The sequence below is a fragment of the Triticum aestivum genome, chromosome 7B (genome assembly GCF_018294505.1).
Source record: "Triticum aestivum cultivar Chinese Spring chromosome 7B, IWGSC CS RefSeq v2.1, whole genome shotgun sequence".
In the NCBI taxonomy this organism is placed as follows: Eukaryota; Viridiplantae; Streptophyta; class Magnoliopsida; order Poales; family Poaceae; genus Triticum; species Triticum aestivum.
In genome coordinates this window covers 529,655,204-529,667,551 of record NC_057813.1, presented here as the reverse complement: position 1 = coordinate 529,667,551, position 12,348 = coordinate 529,655,204, and positions in this window count along the sequence as shown.

Genomic DNA, 12,348 nt, shown 5'->3' with positions numbered 1-12,348 from the left:
TCCTCAAATTTCTGGTGAACAAAGAACTGCCGACTGATGAGATCTCAGCCAGACAGGTGCAACGGCGAGCAGCAGCATACACCATCATCAATAGAGAGCTGGTGCGGCGCAGTGTCACAGGCGTGTACCAGCACTGCGTAGAGCCGGAGAAAGGCCAAGCAATCCTCAGAGATATTCACCAGGGAGAATGTGGCCACCATGCGGCCTCAAGAGCACTTGTTGCCAAAGCCTTTCGCCATGGTTTCTTCTGGTCGACTGCTCTCGAAAGAGGCCAAAGAGTTGGTCCAGAAGTGCCAAGGGTGCCAAAGATTCCACTCCAAGCCTCATTTGCCAGCTTCTGCACTCAAGACTATTCCCATAGCTTGGCCCTTTGCAGTTTGGGGTTTGGACATGGTGGGGCCATTCAAGACAGCCCGTGGCGGCATGACTCATCTGCTTGTAGTTGTGGACAAGTTCACCAAGTGGATAGAGGCAAAGCCAATCAAGAAACTGAATGGGCCAACTGCCGTGACCTTCATCGCCGACATCACCACTCGGTACGGCATACCACATAGCATCATCACCGACAACGGCACAAATTTTGCCAAAGGAGCCTTGGCTCGTTTCTGCGCGACTCAGGGCATCCGACTGGACTTAGTGTCCGTTGCCCACCCACAGTCAAACGGCCAGGTTGAGCGAGCAAACAGCCTCATCTTGTCCGGCATCAAGCCCTGACTGGTCGAGCCTCTAGAGCGTTCGGCCGACTGCTGGCTCGATGAGCTGTCGGCCGTCCTCTGGAGTCTGCGCACAACTCCGAACAAGTCGACCGGCTTCACGCCCTTCTTCCTCGTCTACGGTGCTGAAGCCGTCATCCCGACGGACATAGAGTTCGACTCCCCGCGAGTCACCATGTACACCGAAGCGGACACCAAGGAGGCACGAGAAGACGGCGTCGACTTGCTGGAGGAGGGTCGGCTGTTGGCACTCAGCCGGTCCGCCATCTACCAGCAAAGTCTGCGCCGGTACTATAACCGCAAGGTGAGGCCAAGATCCTTCCAGGAGGGAGACCTTGTGCTCCGGCTGATCCAGCGAACAGCCGGCCAGCACAAGCTCTTGGCACCTTGGGAAGGCCCTTTCATCACCAGCAAGGTGCCGGGCAACGATTCCTACTATCTAATTGACGCCCAGAAGCCCAGAGCACGCAGGAGAGATGATTCAGGCAAAGAGACGGAGAGGCCATGGAACGTAAACCTCCTCCAAAGGTTTTACAGTTGAGGGCAGTATGTATCTCGCTACCTTTTGTATTATGTATAAAGACTCCGGGTCCCCCGAGAAGAACTCGGGGACTACCCTCCGTTTATCTATGTGATAAGTGTTATGCCATGAGTATGTATAGTTTTATTTCCGCCTGGCACCGGGTTCGACCAGTCGGCCTGGAGGCTCGCCGCCTTCTGCTATATGCCGCCTCCTGCAGCCGGACAAGTAGTGTGTCGGCACCAGACACTTCCTTTGCCAGAAGCCGCAGCTCGCAGAGCGACTGCACGGCAGGCAGGGGTCACAAAACGGTGCCCACACGAAAAACGACTAAGGACAAAACGCATATAGCCGAGGCCGACATCGCACCTATTCGTCCGGCTGCCGAGCAGCCGGCCGGCCGGCTCCTACTTTTATTGCCAACACTCCGGATGGCTAAGTACTAACCCTCCTACAAATTGCTAAGTACTTAACCCAGCCGCAGTCCGCAGAGCAGCTGCTTGGCTGGCAAGAGGATAGCCAAGGGAGGGCGGCAAAGGAAAAAACCAAGGAGTAAAAGGCAAGGAAAGATAGCAGTCGGCAAAGCAAACCATGAACGATGATAAGATATTTACATGGATAAAGGCCTACTGGCCGGCATTTAGCAAAGTTTGAAATACACCCCGCGGGTGGAATTGCGAAATTTAAACAAATTGTCCAGATTCTAGCAAACAGGAAAAAAGAAAAGTATCCTAAGGAGCGGCGAAAGACTCCGGCTGGGCAGAGCCAGCGGGCACAGCGGAGGACTCAGGCGGTGTATCGGGCCCGGCGGTGCCAGTCGGCGCGGCAGAGGGCTCCAGCCGAACGCCGGAGTCCGCCGTTCCGCCTGATGCGGCAGGTGGCTCCGACTGGGCGGTAGAGCCGGCAGTGGCAGCTGGAATGGCGGAGGGATGGAAGGCGGAGTCGGCGGCACCTGTCGGAGGATTGGGTGGCTGGTCGATTCCCGCCCGGCTGAGTAGAGAGACCGGATACATATAATGGAGCAATAATTTAGAATAGCTCCAAGTGGAACAGTTATTTGGAATAGCTCCAAATAGAGCGTGGTAGCTGCATCTAGGAGATGACATAGAGATTTGTAAAGCACACACGGATCTGAAAAGTTCAGACCCGTTGACTAAAACCTCTCTCACAAGCAACATGATCAAACCCAAGACTCTTTGGATGTTGGTCACATGGTGATGTGACCTGTCAATGTTAATCACATGGTGATGTGAACTAGATTATTGACTCTAGTGCAAGTGGGAGACTGTTGGAAATATGCCCTAGAGGCAATAATAAAAGTGTTATTATTATATTTCTTTGTTCATGATAATAGTCTTTTATTCATGCTATAACTGTATTATTCGGAAATCGTAATACACGTGTGAATACATAGACCACAATATGTCCCTAGTGAGCCTCTAGTTGACTAGCTCGTTGTGATCAACAGATAGTCATGGTTTCCTGGCTATGGACATTGGATGTCGTTGATAACGGGATCACATCATTAGGAGAATGATGTGATGGACAAGACCCAATCCTAAGCCTAGCACAAAGATCGTGTAGTTCGTTTGCTAGAGCTTTGCCAATGTCAAGTATCTCTTCCTTTGACCATGAGAGCGTGTAACTCCTGGATACCGTAGGAGTGCTTTGGGTGTATCAAACGTCACAACGTAATTGGGTGACTATAAAGGTGCACTACAGGTATCTCCGAAAGTATCTATTGTTTTATGCGGATCGAGACTGGGATTTGTCACTCCGTGTAAACGGAGAGGTATCTCTGGGCCCACTCGGTAGGACATCATCATATGCGCAATGTGACCAAGGAGTTGATCACGGGATGATGTGTTACGGAACGAGTAAAGAGACTTGCCGGTAACGAGATTGAACAAGGTATTGGATACCGACGATCGAATCTCGGGCAAGTAACATACCGATAGACAAAGGGAATTGAATACGGGATTGATTAAGTCCTTGACATCGTGGTTCATCCGATGAGATCATCGTGGAACATGTGGGAGCCATCATGGGTATCCAGATCCCGCTGTTGGTTATTGACCGGAGAATGTCTCGGTCATGTCTACATGTCTCCCGAACCCGTAGGGTCTACACACTTAAGGTTCGGTGACGCTAGGGTTATAAAGGAAGCTTGTATGTGGTAACCGAATGTTGTTCGGAGTCCCAGATGAGATCCCGGACGTCACGATGAGTTCCGGAATGGTCCGGAGGTAAAGATTTATATATAGGAAGTCCTGTTTCGGCCATCGGAACAAGTTTTGGGGTCATCGGTATTGTACCGGGACCACCGGAAGGGTCCCGGGGGCCCACCGGGTGGGGCCACCTGCCCCGGGGGGGCACATGGGCTGTAGGGGGTGCGCCTTGGCCTACATGGGCCAAGGGCACCAGCCCCTAGAGGCCCATGCGCCAAGATATAGGAAAAAGGGGAGAGTCCTAAAAGGGGAAGGCACCTCCGAGGTGCCTTGGGGAGGATGGACTCCTCCCCCCTTCTTAGCCGCACCCCTTCCTTGGAGGAAGGGGCAAGGCTGCGCCTCCCCCCTCTCCCCTGCCCCTATATATAGTGGAGGGGAGGGAGGGCATCCATACCTGAGCCCTTGGCGCCTCCCTCCCTCCCGTGACACCTCCTCCTCTCCCGTAGGTGCTTGGCTAAGCCCTGCAGGATTGCCACGCTCCTCCATCACCACCACGCCGTTGTGCTGCTGCTGGATGGAGTCTTCCTCAACCTCTCCCTCTCTCCTTGCTGGATCAAGGCGTGGGAGACATCGTCGAGCTGTACGTGTGTTGAACGCGGAGGTGCCGTCCGTTCGGCACTAGGATCATCGGTGATCTGAATCACGACGAGTACGACTCCATCAACCCTGTTCACTTGAACGCTTCCGCTTAGCGATCTACAAGGGTATGTAGATGCACTCTCCTTCTACTCGTAGCTGGTTTCTCCATAGATAGATCTTGGTGACACGTAGGAAAATTTTGAATTTCTGCTACGTTCCCCAACAGTGGCATCATGAGCTAGGTCTATTGCGTAGATTCTTTGCACGAGTAGAACACAAAGTAGTTGTGGGCGTTGATGTTGTTCAATATGCTTACCGTTACTAGTCCAATCTTGTTTCGACGGTATTATGGGATGAAGCGGCCCGGACCGACCTTACACGTACTCTTACGTGAGACAGGTTCCACCGATTGACATGCACTTGGTGCATAAGGTGGCTAGCGGGTGCCAGTCTCTCCCACTTTAGTCAGAACGGATTCGATGAAAAGGGTCCTTATGAAGGGTAAATAGCAATTGGCATATCATGTTGTGGTGTTGCGTAGGTAAGAAAGTTCTTGCTAGAAACCCATAGCAGCCACATAAAACATGCAACAACAATTAGAGGACGTCTAACTTGTTTTTGCAGGGTATGCTATGTGATGTGATATGGCCAAGAGGAATGTGATGAATGATATGTGATGTATGAGATTGATCATGTTCTTGTAATAGGATTCACGACTTGCATGTCGATGAGTATGACAACCGGCAGGAGCCATAGGAGTTGTCTTTATTTATTGTATGACCTGCGTGTCATTGAAGAACGCCATGTAAACTACTTTACTTTATTGCTAAACGCGTTAGTCATAGAAGTAGAAGTAGTCATTGGCGTGACAACTTCATGAAGACACGATGATGGAGATCATGATGATGGAGATCATGGTGTCAAGCCGGTGACAAGATGATCATGGAGCCCCGAAGATGGAGATCAATGGAGCTATATGATATTGGCCATATCATGTCACAACTATATAATTGCATGTGATGTTTATTATGATTATGCATCTTGTTTACTTAGGACGACGGTAGTAAATAAGATGATCCCTTACAAAATTTCAAGAAGTGTTCTCCCCTAACTGTGCACCGTTGCTACAGTTCGTCGCTTCTAAGCACCACGTGATGATCGGGTGTGATGGATTCTTACGTTCACATACAACGGGTGTAAGACAGTTTTACACAGCGAAAACACTTAGGGTTAACTTGACGAGCCTAGCATGTGCAGACATGGCCTCGGAACACGGAGACCGAAAGGTCGAGCATGAGTCGTATAGTAGATACGATCAACATGAAGATGTTCACCGATGATGACTAGTCCGTCTCACGTGATGATCGGACACGGCCTAGTTGACTCGGATCATGTGATCACTTAGATGACCAGAGGGATGTCTATCTAAGTGGGAGTTCATAAGATGAACTTAATTATCTTGAACATAGTCAAAAGACCTTTTGCAAATTATGTCGTAGCTCGCGCTTTAGTTCTACTGTTTTAGATATGTTCCTAGAGAAAATATAGTTGAAAGTTGATAGTAGCGATTATGCAATCAGTAGAAAGCTTATGTCCTTAATGCACTGCTCAGTGTGCTGAACCCCAAACGTCATTTGTGGATGTTGCGAACATCGGACATACACGTTTTGATAACTACGTGATAGTTCAGTTAAACGGTTTAGAGTTGAGGCACTAAAGACGTTTTCGAAACGTCACGGAACATATGAGATGTTTCAAGGGCTGAAATTGGGATTTCAGGCTCGTGCCCACGTCAAGAGGTATGAGACCTCCAACGATTTTCTTAGCCTGCAAACTAAAGGAGAAAAGCTCAATCGTTGAGCTTGTGCTCAGATTGTCTGAGTGCAACAATCACTTGAATCGAGTGGGAGTTGATCTTCCAGATGAGATAGTGATGTTTCCCCAAAGTCATTGCCACCGAGCTGCTAGAGCTTCGTGATGAACTATAACATATCAGGGATAAATAAGATGATCCTTGAGGTATTCACGATGTTTGACACCGCGAAAGTAGAAATCAAGAAGGAGCATCAATTGTTGATGGTTGGTGAAACCACTAGTTTCAAGAAGGGCAAGGGAACAAAGGGATACTTCATGAAACGGCAATTCAGCTGCTGCTCAAGTGAAGAAACCCAAGGTTGAACCCAAACCCGAGACTAAGTGCTTCTGTAATAAGGGGAACAACCACTGGAGCAGCATTACCCTAGATACTTGGTAGATGAGAAGGCTGGCAAGGTCGATAGAAGTATATTGGATATACATTATGTTAATGTGTACTTTACTAGTACTCCTAGTAGCACCAGGGTATTAGATACCGGTTCGGTTGCTAAGTGTTAGTAACTCGAAATAAAAGGCTACGGAATAAACGGAGACTAGCTAAAGGAGAGCTGACGATATGTGTTGGAAGTGTTTCCAAGTTTGATATAATCAAACATCGCACGCTCCCTCTACCATCAAGATTAGTATTAAACCTGAATGGTTTATTGAATCTCGATCGTAGTGATACACATTTTCATGCCAAAAGATATAAGATAGTAATGATAGTACCACTTGCTTGTGGCACTTCCATGTAAGTCATATCGGTATAAAATGCATGAAGAAGCTCCATGTTGATGGACCTTTGGACTCACTCATTTTTGAAAAGTTTGAGACATGCGAACCATGTCTATTGGTGTATATGCATGAAGAAACTCCATGCAAATGGACCATTTGAACTCACTTGATTTTGAATCACTTGAGACATGCAAATCATACCACATGGGCAAGATGACTGAAAGCCTCATTTCAGTAAAATGGAACAAGATAGCAACTTGTTGGAAGCAACACATTTTGATGTGTGCAGTCCAATGAGTGCTGAGGCATGCAGTGAATATCGTTATGTTCTTACTTCACAGATGATTTGAGTAGATGTTGAGTATATTTACTTGATGAATCACGAGTCTGAATTATTGAAAGGTTCAAGTAATTTCAGAGTGAAGTAGAAGATCATTGTGACAAGAGGATAAAATGTCTATGATATGATCATAGAGATGAATATTTGAGTTACGAGTTTTGGCACACAATTAAGACATTGTGGAAATTGTTTCACAATTAATACCACCTGGAACACCATAGTATGATGGTGTGTCCGAACATCATAGTTGCACCCTATTGGATATGATGCATACCATGATGTCTCTTATCAAATTACCACTATTGTTCATGGGTTAGGCATTAGAGACAACCACATTCACTTTAAATAGGGCACCACGTAATTCCGTTGAGATGACACCGTATGAATTATGGTTTAGAGAAACCTAAGTTGTCGTTTCTTAAAAGTTTGGGGCTGCGACGCTTATGTGAAAAAGTTTCAGGCTGATAAGCTCGAACCCAAAGCGGATAAAATGCATCTTCATAGGACACCCAAAACAGTTGGGTATACCTCCTAATTCAGATCCGAAAGCAATATGGATTGTTTCTTGAATCGGGTCCTTTCTCGAGGAAAGGTTTCTCTCGAAAGAGTTGAGTGGGAGGATGGTGGAGACTTGATATGGTTATTGAACCATCACTTCAACCAGTGTGTAGCAGGGCACAGGAAGTTGTTCCTGTGTCACCTACACCAATTGAAGTGGAAGCTTATGATATTGATCATGAGACTTCGGATCAAGTCACTCCCAAACCTCGTAGGATGACAAGGACACGTACTACTTCGGAGTGGTACGGTGATCCTGTCTTGAAGGTCATGTTGCTAGACAACAATGAACCTACGAGCTATGGAGAAGCGATGGTGGGCCCAAATTCTGACAAATGGTTAGGAGCCATGAAATCCGAGATAGGATCCATGTATCAGAACAAAGCATGGACTTTGGTGGACTTGCCCGATGATCGGCAAGCCATTGAGATAAATGGATCTTTAAGAAGAAGACGGACGTGGATGGTAATGTCACCATCTATGAAGCTCGACTTGTGGCGAAAAGTTTTTTCACAAGTTCAAGGAGTTGACTACGATGAGATTTTCTCATCCGTAGTGATGCTTAAGTCCGTCGGAATCATGTTAGCATAAGCTGCATTTATGAAATCTGGCAGATGGATATCAAAACGAGTTTCCTTACCAGTTTTCGTGAGGAAAGGTTGTATGTGATACAATCAGAAAGGTTTTGTCGATCCTAAGGATGCTAAAAGGTATGCTAGCTCCAGCAATCCTTCTAAGGACTAGAGTGAGCATCTCGGAGTTGGAATGTATGCTTTGATGACGATCAAAGATTTTGGGTTTGTACAAAGTTTATGAGAAACTTGTATTTCCAAAGAAGTGAGTGGGAGCACTATAGAATTTCTGATGAGTATATGTTGTTGACATATTGTTGATCAGAAATGACGTAGAATTTCTGGAAAGCATATAGGGTTATTTTGAAAGTGTTTTTCAATGGAAAGCCTGGATTAAGCTACTTGAACATTGAGCATCAAGATCTATAAGGATAGATCAAAATGCTTAATGGTACTTTCAAATGAGCACATACCTTGACATGATCTTGAAGGTGTTCAAGATGGACCAGTCAAAGAAGGAGTTCTTGCCTGAGTTGTAAGGTACGAAGTTAAGACTTAAAGCTCGACCACGGCAGAATAGAGAGAAAGGACGAAGGTCGTCCCCTATGCTTAAGACATAGGCTCTACAGTATGCTATGCTGAGTACCGCACCTGAAGTGTGCCTTGCCATGAGTCAGTCAAGGGGTACAAGAGTGATCCAAGAATGGATCACAGGACAGCGGTCAAAGTTATCCTTAGTAACTAGTGGACTAAGGAATTTTCTCGATTATGGAGGTGGTAAAAGAGTTTGTCGTAAAGGGTTATGTCGATGCAAGCTTGACACCTATCCGGATAGCTCTGAGTAGAGAGACCGGATACATATAATGGAGCAATAATTTAGAATAGCTCCAAGTGGAACAGTTATTTGGAATAGCTCCAAATAAAGCGTGGTAGCTGCATCTAGGAGATGACATAGAGATTTGTAAAGCACACACGGATCTGAAAAGTTCAGACCCGTTGACTAAAACCTCTCTCACAAGCAACATGATCAAACCCAAGACTCTTTGGATGTTGGTCACATGGTGATGTGACCTGTCAATGTTAATCACATGGTGATGTGAACTAGATTATTGACTCTAGTGCAAGTGGGAGACTGTTGGAAATATGCCCTAGAGGCAATAATAAAAGTGTTATTATTATATTTCTTTGTTCATGATAATAGTCTTTTATTCATGCTATAACTGTATTATCCGGAAATCGTAATACACGTGTGAATACATAGACCACAATATGTCCCTAGTGAGCCTCTAGTTGACTAGCTCGTTGTGATCAACAGATAGTCATGGTTTCCTGGCTATGGACATTGGATGTCGTTGATAACGGGATCACATCATTAGGAGAATGATGTGATGGACAAGACCCAATCCTAAGCCTAGCACAAAGATCGTGTGGTTCGTTTGCTAGAGCTTTGCCAATGTCAAGTATCTCTTCCTTTGACCATGAGAGCGTGTAACTCCTGGATACCGTAGGAGTGCTTTGGGTGTATCAAACGTCACAACGTAATTGGGTGACTATAAAGGTGCACTACAGGTATCTCCGAAAGTATCTATTGTTTTATGCGGATCGAGACTGGGATTTGTCACTCCGTGTAAACGGAGAGGTATCTCTGGGCCCACTCGGTAGGACATCATCATGTGCGCAATGTGACCAAGGAGTTGATCACGGGATGATGTGTTACGGAACGAGTAAAGAGACTTGCCGGTAACGAGATTGAACAAGGTATTGGATACCGACGATCGAATCTCGGGCAAGTAACATACCGATAGACAAAGGGAATTGAATACGGGATTGATTAAGTCCTTGACATCGTGGTTCATCCGATGAGATCATCGTGGAACATGTGGGAGCCATCATGGGTATCCAGATCCCGCTGTTGGTTATTGACCGGAGAACGTCTCGGTCATGTCTACATGTCTCCCGAACCCGTAGGGTCTACACACTTAAGGTTCGGTGACGCTAGGGTTATAAAGGAAGCTTGTATGTGGTAACCGAATGTTGTTCGGAGTCCCGGATGAGATCCCGGACGTCACGATGAGTTCCAGAATGGTCCGGAGGTAAAGATTTATATATAGGAAGTCCTGTTTCGGCCATCGGAACAAGTTTCGGGGTCATCGGTATTGTACCGGGACCACCGGAAGGGTCCCGGGGGCCCACCGGGTGGGGCCACCTGCCCCGGGGGGGCACATGGGCTGTAGGGGGTGCGCCTTGGCCTACATGGGCCAAGGGCACCAGCCCCTAGAGGCCCATGCGCCAAGATATAGGAAAAAGGGGAGAGTCCTAAAAGGGGAAGGCACCTCCGAGGTGCCTTGGGGAGGATGGACTCCTCCCCCCTTCTTAGCCGCACCCCTTCCTTGGAGGAAGGGGCAAGGCTGCGCCTCCCCCCTCTCCCCTACCCCTATATATAGTGGAGGGGAGGGAGGGCATCCATACCTGAGCCCTTGGCGCCTCCCTCCCTCCCGTGACACCTCCTCCTCTCCCGTAGGTGCTTGGCGAAGCCCTGCAGGATTGCCACGCTCCTCCATCACCACCACGCCGTTGTGCTGCTGCTGGATGGAGTCTTCCTCAACCTCTCCCTCTCTCCTTGCTGGATCAAGGCGTGGGAGACATTGTCGAGCTGTACGTGTGTTGAACGCGGAGGTGCCGTCCGTTCGGCACTAGGATCATCGGTGATCTGAATCACGACGAGTACGACTCCATCAACCCCGTTCACTTGAACGCTTCCGCTTAGCGATCTACAAGGGTATGTAGATGCACTCTCCTTCTACTCGTAGCTGGTTTCTCCATAGATAGATCTTGGTGACACGTAGGAAAATTTGAATTTCTGCTACGTTCCCCAACATCGGTGCCTTCCTCGACCACCTCCGAAACGAAGATGCTGGTGTCGGTGAAGTCAGCGATCGTCGCCGCCCTGTTGACAAGATCGGCTTCCACCGCCACCAGCTCCTCCTACGCCTCCAGCCGGAACGTGGCTAGCTGGGCTAAATCCAGCTTAGGATACCACGCCTTGGCGAACTCCAAGGCCCGGCGCGCTCCTGCCCGGGCTGCGGAGCCCTTCCACGCTTCCAGGCGGCCGGCCGCTACCTCCAGCCAATCGACAGTCTGACTTGGGGTGCACGGAGCCGGCAAACCTGGCCAGAGGGCGGAGATCGCCTGAGCCCCGATGCGCTGGAGACGGCGCAGCATTCGATGGGCAGGCCGAAGGCGGGCCTGGATGCTGAGGATTTGTTCGCCAAGAGTCCGGGGAGCATCAACGGCGATCTGCGCGCCTTCCGCCCTCCGCTCCTCGCGCTGGGCCTCGATCATATGGATCACGGCAATGGAGTGACCCGGGAATAAATCTGCTTGGGCAGAAGGCAAGAAAAACAAAGTCAGAAACAAGCAGTCAGCTCAGACAAAGAAATAAGAAGAATAAAGCTTACCGTCGACCAAGTCCTCAATGCTGCTGAAGTAGGCTGTCATCTGGGCTTCCTTGTCGGCCCAGGTGGAGCGCTCGACCTCAAACTCGGCGAGGAGGTCGGTCTCCTTCGTCTTCACCTCCTGCTAGGCCGCCTTGAGGGCGGTGTTGGCTTCACTCGGCTGCTGCTGCAAGGCGGCGTTGGCCTCTGAAAAGGGGAAAAGAAGAAAGAGCATCAATCAAAAAGATAAAGAGGGACACAGTTGCCGGGAGATCCGGCCCGACTACTCAGCAGTCGGCCCGAATCTCGGGGACTACAGCCCGCGGGTGCGCTATCGCGCCCCCGCAGAGAATAAGCAGTCAACAAAGGTAGGGCCACTGAGGAGATTCGGCCCGACTGCTCAGTAGTCGGCCCGAACCTCGGGGACTACAGCCCATGGGTGCGCCAGCGCGCCCTGCGAAATAAGAAGAAAGAAGAAGCTTACTCCGGCTCTTGGACAGATGGGAGGTCTGCGTCTCCAGCTCCCGGACCCTGGAGTTGTAGGCGACCGCACGAACATTGTGGTAGTCCTGCAGAAGGGACACCAGACGAAGTCAGTAGTTGATACTTGCAAGATAAAGTTCCGACCCGCCTGCTCAGCAGCCGGCCCGGAACTTGGGGACTACACCCAGTGGGTGCGCTTGCGCGCCCCCACGAGAGAAGCAAGAAAATTAACCAATGAAGAAAGCCAAAAATAGCTTACGCGGATGGCGGCTCGCAAGTCCAGGAAAGCCTCGTTGCAGCGCTTGAGGGCTTCGGCTTCGGCCTGGAGTTTG